Here is a 9,439-nt window from a genome sequence, read left to right as displayed (position 1 = left end):
ACATTACCTGCTTCGCACATACACTCAACCTTGCCTCGCAGAAGGGTTTGGGGGTGGACCGTGCTTCCAGGTTGTTGGGGAAAGTGCGAAAAATTGTTGGATATTTTCACCGCAGCCCGATTGCATGTCACGCCCTACAGGAAAAACAAACTCTGATGGATTTACCAAAACATAAACTGATCCAAGACATAATCACCAGATGGAATAGTTCATTCGAAATGCTTGAACGTTTTTTGGAACAACAGCCAGCTATAATGGCAACTCTGATGTCCAAGGATCTACGAAAGGGGGTCACAGATGTAGGCACGCTGAGTGAGAGTGATATTGCCAACATGGATGACATTGTTCAGTTGATGGGTCCTGTCAAAATGGCAACCACTGTGATGTGTGAAGAAGACCAGCCAACTCTCTCTGTAATTGCTCCTCTTCAAGCAAAACTGCTGAAACACCTACAGCCATGCGAAGACGACTCAACCCTGGTTGCAGAGATTAAGAGGGTGATGGCCAGTGACCTCTCCACACGCTACAGAGGCACCCAAGATGCTCTCAACATAGGTAATTAATTTGGAGTCTTAATTAAAATCAACTTGGTTAATATTTTAGGTTATTAGACTGTATTAATTTGTAAAATGCCACACCTTTGCGTTTTCAAGTTTGAATTTGAGTTGTTTTTTCATATGGAAAAGTAAACAAGATATCTGCAATACAATTCTTAGTTCATGGTGGCTTTACATCATCACTGTGCCACATTTCTTTTAAACATACTAAAGTTTAATCTTCTGATTATTTTGTGTATGAGGAGGTGGTCATCACTTGCAATTTCAGGTCAACTTAATTTAATAATGCAATGAATGCAATACCCTTCTTTAAACAGCATCAGCGTTGGACCCGCGATTTAAAGAACTGCCCTACCTGGAAAAAGAGGACAGAGAACAGGTCTACACAAAACTGGTTTTTGAGGCAGAAGTGTCCCACCAGGTAACTCTTCTCTCCTCTTTCCTCTGCTCTTTTCTCTTCTCCCCTTTCATTTGTCCTCTCTCAAATCTCATCTGTTCTTTATCTTCCTCTAAATTTATGTGTGCAGTATTACAGAGCAGAAATTTGAACAGTTCACACATTCTTACATCAATAGATGCAAGCAATGGGAAATCAGGAGGAAGACGAGGGAAGCTCAAGCACAAAGCTGTCAGGATTCAATGAAGAGACCACAGGTGTGTTTCATGTGATACCAATAAAAGATTGTTGTTGTTTTGTATTAATGAGAAACATGACTATATTTTGAAATATATTTCTTATATTGTAGCTCCAAATGAGTCACCTCCTTGTAAGAAGAAAGCCTTAGATGCGCTGTTTGGCGATTCCTTCACCCAAAGAGAAAGAAAATCCACAAGCGAGACAGCCAGAGCAGAGGTGTTAAGGTACCGAGCAAAAGATGCGTTGCCTTTGACTGAAAATGCCATGAAGTGGTGGAGATCTCAGGAGAAAGAGCTACCTGTACTTTCCACCCTTGCTAAACGGTACCTGTGCATTCCAGGCACCAGTGTGCCAGCAGAACGAGTTTTTAGTACTGCTGGCGACATAGTGAACGCACAGAGAAGTGTTCTGCAGCCAGATCATGTTGATCAGTTGATATTTTTGAAAAAAAATCTGTAGTCATTGAAGAGTAGCCTAGTAGGTTACACTTGATCTTTTGTTGAATATTGTTTGTTTATTAAAATGAGAGTAGTAGCAGGTTCATCCACTGCTCATTCAACCTGAAGAAATGTTGGTTGCACTTTATTTTTGATATTAATACTGTATTTGTATTGTAATGTTGAAAAACAAAAGCAGAAGTAGCAGGTAAACCTACTGTTAATTCAACCTGAAGAGATGTTGGTTGCACTTTATTTTTGATATTAATATTGAATATTTTCATGTTGAAAAACAAAAGCAGAAGTAGCAGGTAAACCTACTCTTTATTCAACCTGAAGAGATGTTGGTTGCACTTTATTTTTGATATTAATATTGTAATATTTTTATGTTGAAAAACAAAAGCAGAAGTAGCAGGTAAACCTACTGTTAATTCAACCTGAAGAGATGTTGGTTGCACTTTATTTTTGATATTAATATTGTAATATTTTTATGTTGAAAAACAAAAGCAGAAGTAGCAGGTAAACCTACTGTTGAAATGTTGGTTGCACTTACTGTACTTCTATTGAAAATGTATTGAATAATGAAAATGCGATCAGACAATTTTAACTTCCTGTTAATTCAACCTAAAGTGTTGTTTGCACTTTATTCAAATAAAATGTGAATGCATTTGCCATTCATTGTTGTTTACTTGTTTATTTATATTCATAATTAATGGATACCTGATTCCATTACAAGAAACAGGAATCTAGGAAACTTCACCTGCACTGTCCAGTATCCAGGTATCCACTGGTTGAATTTTTGGCTAAAAGGTTACTGAATCGATTTCAAGTCACTGAATCGTTTCAGATCGTATCGTTCTAAATGAACCAATATCGTCCTTGAATCGTATCGACAACCACGAATCGTGATACAAATCGAATCGTTGTTAAAACGAATCGTTACACCCCTACTAAATACTTTCCCCCCCCACTGTATATGGGACCAGGGGCGGTGAGGAACAGGGAGTGGTTGAAGGAGGCCAGCCAGAGCTTGCCGCGGAGTCTTGGTCTACGCACACACAGTGCAGGTGGTAATGAACACGGAGACATCAGGAACTATGGTGGGCCACCAAAAACGTTGTCGGACGAAAGCCAAGGTCCGACGGGAGCCAGGATGACCGGTGAGTCTTGAGGAATGTGCCCATTCCAGGACCGGAGTATGGGCAGAGTCCGGGACAAACATCCAGTTAGTCGGGCCCCCCCCCAGGCCTTGCGGACAAGACTCTCTATTCCCCAGATGATAGCAGCCGCTAGCCAGGAAGTAAGGAGGATGGTCTCGGGGTCCGATGGTGTAGTAGCATCAGGCTTCACATTCTTGGACCCCGGGAGGTAGGAGATCGTGAAATGGAAACGAGTGAATAACAGGGCCCATCTCGCCTGCCTGGAGTTGAGGTGCTTGGCGGTGCGGAGATATTCCAGGTTCTTATGGTCCGTCCACACCAAGAATGGGTGTTCCGCCCCTTCTAACCAGTGCCTCCACTTCTCCAACGCCATCTTGACTGCGAGTAATTCTCAATTTCCCACATAGTTCCTCTCAGCTGGGTTAAGACGATGGGAAAGGAAGGCACAGGGATGCAGCTTCTGGTCCAGGGCAGAACGCTGGGAAAGGACAGCCCCCACTCCGACGTCCGAGGCATCGACCTCCACTACGAACTGACAGGATGGGTCCGGATGGATTAGGATGGGAGCTGAGGTGAATCGCTGCTTGAGGCCCGGTCAGCTGCTGGAGACAATATGAACGGAACCTTGGGAGAGGTGAGTGCAGAGAGGGGGGAAGCAAGGGTGCTGTAACCCCAGATTAAACAACGGTAGAAATTAGAAAACCCCAGGAAACGTTGCAGCTGCACTCTGGATGTGGGTTGAGGCCCATTTTCAGGGTCCATCTGAATATTCTCTGCAGCGATGACGTATCCTAGGAAGGAGATGGTGGAGCGATGGAACTCACATTTCTCCGCCTTCACGATTAGCTGGTTCTCCAGGAGACCCTGGAGAACCTGTCAGACATGGAGAACGTGCTCTTGTGCTGACCGGGAATAAATGAGGATGTCATCGAGGTAGACCAACACAAATCGGTTCAACATGTCACAGAGCACATCATTGACCAGGGCCTGGAACACTGCGGGAGCGTTGGTCAGTCCGAACGGCATCACTAGGTACTCGTAGTGCCCGCTAGCCGTGTTGAAGGCTATCTTCCACTCGTCTCCTTCCTGTATCTGAACCAGATGGTAGGTGTTCCGAAGATCCAACTTGGTGAAGATGACCGCCCCCTGGAGAGGCTCGAAAGCTGAGGAGATGAGTGGTAGCGGGTAACGGTTTTTAACCATCATGTCATTAAGACACCGGAGTCGATACACGGACACAGGGTCTTGTCCTTCTTCTCCACAAAGAAGAACCCTGCGCCGGTGACTCTGCCCATAGAGCGCCCATCCAGCGCTCTGACATCCATCGGGATGGAAAGGGGTTGAGTGGAGATACTCAGCTCCAACACCAAGGTAGTATCTATAAAGCTCTCATCGACCCCAGAGTCAATGAGCACCCGGAAGGATTTGGACCGGTCTCCCCACAACAGGCTAGCATAGAGGGGGTTACTAGTACAGAGAGATTGGAAAGTGTACTCGTACCTACTGATGAGCCTGGTATTTTAATTGGCAGATACATAAGAAATGTCCCGTAGCTCCACAATACAGACAGCTCTTAGTGTTTAGTCTGTGTATGCGCTCAGCAGGAGACAATCTAGCTCTGCCCAGTTGCATGGGCTCCGGAGGAGGCGAGTCGGCAGCCCTCGGAAATGTAGACTTTGGAGATTTCCGGGATTCCTCGGAGACGAGGTGGAATTCGAGGACGAGCGACAGGGAACAGACCCCCTCTCCCTCCTACGTTCCCGTAGCCACCCATCAATCCGGATGATCAAAGCTATGAGGGAGTCGAGGTCCATGGGCAGCTCCCAGGCTGTGAGCTCGTCTTTAATCACCTCCGATAATCCATGAAGGAACGTGTCGAACAGGGCTTCCGGGTTCCAGACACTCTCAGCCGCTAACGTGCGAAAATCATCCGCAGATCAGGCTGTGACATATTTGTCTGTTTGTGGCCCACCTGTTATCTTGTACGATTCTTGCCATTCTCCTTTGCCCTCCCTCATCAACGAGCTGTTTTCACCCACAGGACTGCTGCTGACTGGATGTTTTTTGTTTTTTATGCACCATTCTCGGGAAACCCTAGACACCGTCATGCGTGAAAAGCCCAGAAGGGCGGCCGTTTCTGAGATACTGGATCGGACATATCACACTCAAATTCACTAAGGTCACTCGTTTTCTCCCTTCTAACGTTAAATCGAACAATAACTGCAAACAGTCTCGATGCCTGTTTGCCTGCTTTATATAGCAAGCCACGGCCACGTGACTCACTGTCTGTAGGAGCGTGCCATTTTCGTGAACGAGGTGGTGTGTCTAATAAACTGGCCGGTGAGTCTATATTATAGGCTACAGTAGGCTACTAAATAAACGTTCCAATGGCACTGACTCACCCAAAGATGAAGGTGAAGTCTAGGCTACTCACCGGTGATGGCCGATTGCCTCAAGATAAGCTACTTTGAAAAACAGTACTGTTTGCTCAGAATCACTCAACATTTTTGAGAAACTGTACTGTACCATTGTTAGCATCTACAGACAGATTAGTCTTCTCTTGTCAGCAGAAGGCATTTGCTTTCTAAACTGTACGTTTTTCTCGCAATTGTAGGCTATTTTGAAATTTGTGAAAGGCAAACTGACAGCCATTAACCAACCATAGAAATATAATCCATAGATGGCAGTTCCCATTCAAGTCAGGACTGACAGCCATTGCTAGTGTACCCATGAGTTTAAAAGTCAAATTGCCAAGGTTAAAAAACCCTTCTATGGCCACAACTCAACAAGCTGTTCAATATTTGGCGCACATGCTGCCCAAGAATTTGACGACGTCACGACGACTTGTGTGCAGTGGGTTCAGAACAACAATGACAGCTATTTATACCACCACACAAGGGCACAGGTAGACCCCAAACTGTGCACGTGCCTGGGTGTTAACTAGTCTCTCTAAACTTACATTTCAGTCATTTAGCAGACACTCTTATCCAGAGCGACTTACAGTTAGTGAGTGCATACATTATATTTTTCATACTGGCCCCCCATGGGAATCAAACCCACAACCCTGGCGTTGCAAACACCATGCTCTACCAACTGAGCTACATCCCTGCCGGCCATTCCCTCCCCTACCCTGGGCCAATTGTGCGCCACCCCATGGGTCTCCCAGTCGTGGCCGGTTACGACAGAGCCTGGATTTGAACCAGGATCTCTAGTGGCACAGCTAGCACTGCGATGCAGTGCCTTAGACCACTGCGCCACTCGGGAGGTCTTTTTCAAGACCTCTGCAATCCGCCCTGGCATGCTGTCAATTAACTTCTGGGCCACATCCTGAATGATGGCAGCCCATTCTTGCATAATCAATGCTTGGAGTTTGTCAGAATTTGTGGGGTTTTGTTTGTCCACCCGCCTCTTGAGGATCGACCACAAGTTCTCAAGGTCTGGGGAGTTTCCTGGCCATGGACCCAAAATGTCGATGTTTTGTTCCCCGAGCCACTTAGTTATCACTTTTGCCTTATGGCAAGGTGCTCCATCATGCTGGAAAAAGCATTGTTCGTCACCAAACTGTTCTTGGATGGTTGGGAGAAGTTGCTCTCGGAGGATGTGTTGGTACCATTCTTTATTCATGGCTGTGTTCTTAGGCAAAATTGTGAGTGAGCCCACTCCCTTGGCTGAGAAGCAACCCCACACATGAATGGTCTCAGGATGCTTTACTGTTGGCATGACACAGGACTGATGGTAGCGCCCACCTTGTCTTCTCCGGACAAGTTGTTTTCTGGATGCCCCAAACAATCGGAAAGGGGATTCATCAGAGAAAATGACTTTACCCCAGTCCTCAGCAGTCCAATCCCTGCACCTTTTGCAGAATATCAGTCTGTCCCTGATGTTTTTCCTGGAGAGAAGTGGCTTCTTTGCTGCCCTTTTTGACACCAGGCCATCCTCCAAAAGTCTGCGTGCAGATGCACTCACACCTGCCTGCTGCCATTCCTGAGCAAGCTCTGCACTGGTGGTGCCCCGATCCCGCAGCTGAATCATCTTTAGGAGACGGTCATGGCACTTGCTGGACTTTCTTGGGCGCCTTGACGCCTTCTTCACAACAATTGAACCTCTCTCCTTGAAGTTCTTGATGATCCGATAAATGGTTGATTTAGGTGCAATCTTACTAGCAGCAATATCTTTGCCTGTGAAGCCCTTTTTGTGCAAAGTAATGATGACGGCACGTGTTTCCTTGCAGGTAACCATGGTTAACAGAGGAAGAACAATGATTTCAAGCACCACCCTCCTTTTAAAGCTGTCTGATATTCTAATTCAATCAGCATGACAGAGTGTTCTCCAGCCTTGTCCTCGTCAACACTCTCACCTGTGTTAACGAGAGAATCACTGACATGATGGCAGCTGGTCCTTTTGTGGCAGGGTTGAAATGAAGTGAAAATGTTTTTGGGGGATTAAGGTCATTTTCATGGCAAAGAGGGACTTTGCAATTCATTGCAATTCATCTGATCACTCTTCATGACATTCTGGAGTATATGCAAATTGCCATCATCAAAACAGACTTTGTGAAAATTAGTATAACTTTTGACCACGACAGTACATGCTGTATGATGTTGTCTGTATGAATCTGTATGTACTGTACTGTAAACAAGGTAGTCAGCAGCTCCTATGTTTTCCTCTGCTTGACTCAGCTTGGCTCGGCTCTGTTTGCGGCTGCAGCGCCGGAGCCACCCCTCCCCTGCAGCCCAGGGCCTCCTGTCAGCTTCCCCGCTCGTCAGCCCCGCACAAGCCTCTGGGCCTGCTGGGAAAATTAATGGGCTGAGCGGAGAGTCAGCGGGGGGAGGGAGGGAGGGAGGAGGGGAAAAGTGGGAGGATGGGGGGTACAGATCTTCAAGCCTCTTCAAGATACACTATATATACAAAAGTATGTGGACACCCCTTAAAATTAGTGGATTCGGCTATTTCAGCCACACCCGTTGCTGACAGGTGTATAAAATCGAGCACACAGCCATGCAATCTCCATAGACAAACATTGGCAGTAGAATGGCCTTACTGAAGAGCTCAGTGACTTTCGACGTGGCACCGTCACATTTCCAACAAGTCAGTTTCTGCCCTGCTAGAGCTGCCCCGGTCAACAGTAAGTGCTGTTATTGTGAAGTGGAAACGTCTAGGAGCAACAATGACTCAGCCGTGAAGTCGTAGGTCACACAAGTTCACAGAACGGTACCGGCAAGTGATGAAGCGCATAGCGCTTAAAAATTGTCTGTCCTTGGTTGCAACACTCACTACCGAGTTCCAAACAGACTCTGGAAGCACAAGATTTGTTCGTCGGGAGCTTCATGGCCAAGCAGCCACACACAAGCCTAAGATCACCATGCGCAATGCCAAGTGTTGGCTGGAGTGGTGTAAAGCTTGCCGCCATTGGACTCTGCAGCAGTGGAAACGCGTTCTCTGGAGTGATTAATCACGCTTCACCATCTGGCAGTCTGACGAATCTGGTTTGGCGGATGCCAGGAGAACGCCACCTGCCCAAATACATAGTGCCAACTGTAAAGTTTGGTGGAGGAGGAATAATGGTCTGGGGCTGTTTTTAATGGTTCGGGCTAGGCCCCTTAGTTCTAGTGAAGGGAAATCTTAACGCTACAGCATACAATGACATTCTAGATGATTCTGTGCTTCCAACTTTTTGGCAACAGTTTGGGGAAGGCCCTTTCCTGTTTTAGCATGACAATGCCCTCGTGCACAAAGCAGAAATGGTTTGTCGAGATCGGTGTGGAAGAACTTGACTGGCTTGCACAGAGCCCTGACCTCAACCCCATCGAACACCTTTGGGATGAATTGGGACGCCGACTGCGAGCCAGGCCTAATCGCCCAACATCAGTGCCCGACCTCACTAATGCTCTTGTGGCTGAATGGAAGCAAGTCCCCACAGCAATGTTCCAACATCTAGTGGAAAACCTTCCCAGAAGAGTGGAGGCTGTTATAGCAGCCAAGGGGGGACCAACTCCATATTATTGCCCATGATTTTGGAATGAGATGTTCGATGAGCAGGTGTCCACATACTTTTGGTCATGTAGTGTATCAAAAAAGTTGCCTCTTTCGGAAGCTCTTAGACCAGACATGATGTACTGTACCGTGGTAGCGTTAAAGATGTGAAGAGAGAGATATACGGCAAGCTAGTATCACTGCTGGTGTAGTCAGGGGTGACGAGTCTGCACCTAGGTGGCCTCTCACTACCCAGCAGGCCACAGGGGCTGTCTAAGGAAATGTGTCATAGGGATAAAAGGCGGTGCTTCCCAAATGGCATGGTTAAATGCGGAAGACACATTTCAGTTGAATGCATTCAGTTGTACAACTGACTAGGTATCCCCCTTTCCCTTTCCCTTACTCCCTATATGGCCCTGGTCAAAATCAGTGCACTACATACAGTGGGGGAAAAAAGTATTTAGTCAGCCACCAATTGTGCAAGTTCTCCCACTTAAAAAGATGAGAGAGGCCTGTAATTTTCATCATAGATATACGTCAACTATGACAGACAAATTGAGAAAAAAAATCCAGAAAATCACATTGTAGGACTTTTAATGAATTTATTTGCAAATTATGGTGGAAAATAAGTATTTGGTCACCTACAAACAAGCAAGATTTCTGGCTCTCACAGAC

At 46.3% G+C, this 9,439-nt stretch overlaps 1 long non-coding RNA gene across 1 annotated transcript; it reads left to right on the top strand.

Annotated features, from left to right (window-relative positions):
* The first annotated feature begins 214 nt into the window (after nucleotides 1-214).
* Nucleotides 215-2,151, top strand: LOC311147302. Its single transcript, XR_014614779.1, has 4 exons — nucleotides 215-555; nucleotides 875-978; nucleotides 1,133-1,211; nucleotides 1,304-2,151. It is a non-coding gene; the product is annotated as an uncharacterized lncRNA (long non-coding RNA).
* Nucleotides 2,152-9,439: the final 7,288 nt, after the last annotated feature.

This window comes from Coregonus lavaretus (genome assembly GCF_964263955.1).
Source record: "Coregonus lavaretus genome assembly, chromosome: 20".
Classification (NCBI taxonomy): domain Eukaryota; kingdom Metazoa; phylum Chordata; class Actinopteri; order Salmoniformes; family Salmonidae; genus Coregonus; species Coregonus lavaretus.
Note: the sequence above shows the minus strand (reverse complement) of the source record. Positions and strands in the feature narration are given on the sequence as shown.